Source organism: Penaeus monodon, chromosome 32 (genome assembly GCF_015228065.2).
Source record: "Penaeus monodon isolate SGIC_2016 chromosome 32, NSTDA_Pmon_1, whole genome shotgun sequence".
Taxonomy (NCBI): Eukaryota; Metazoa; Arthropoda; class Malacostraca; order Decapoda; family Penaeidae; genus Penaeus; species Penaeus monodon.
In genome coordinates this window covers 33,580,216-33,580,983 of record NC_051417.1, presented here as the reverse complement: position 1 = coordinate 33,580,983, position 768 = coordinate 33,580,216, and positions in this window count along the sequence as shown.

Sequence of the window (768 nt, the reverse complement as noted above, 5' to 3'; positions counted from 1 at the left end):
TTTTTATAATTATTATTTATTGATTTTTATTCAGTTCGTCAGCCTGCTCGTCTTACATAGGTATATTTTGTACCATAACAATAGATTATTCTTGATCTAATTCTTTGCACTGCGTACATTCAGTTTGCATTATGCGTTTCATCAATTTACTCTGTATTTACATATTGCTTTTTATTGTTATTTTTTTATTCATCTATTTATATTTCAAAATATGAATCTATTTTGCATTCCATCGGTATATCATTCCACAAGGTTCATTTATTGCAATCACAATACAGAAAAAACAACTTACAGCTTAACTTGGCGTGTGGGCAGTCATGCTCTCTCTTTGATAAAGAACAGCTGATTAGTACGTATAAAACACTCCCTTAGCTTCTCATTTTTCGACACTTAATAAGTGCAGTTTATAATTAGACGCATTTCCTTTCTCTCCAAAACTATGTTTAAAACTGGGTAATTTACAAACAAGACGGATATCATGGCAGGCTAGCGTGTCAGTACGAGAGGCAGGTGGGAACCACGTTATATACCCTTGGCCTACCACTGATTGGACTTAAAGGTGTGGTTTTGGACAGCAGTGGTGGCGTAATCCTAAGCTTGTCTGTGATTAAGTCTGGTATTATGTCTGTGATGGTATTTATCGTTGTCTTACGGTTTCTTCTATCTCATTGGTTTTATCACTACAGGTATAGGTGTTGTAGTCATGGCTAGTATCATTTATACAGTCACTATTGGTATATAACAATCAGTTTCATCATTTTATCTGAC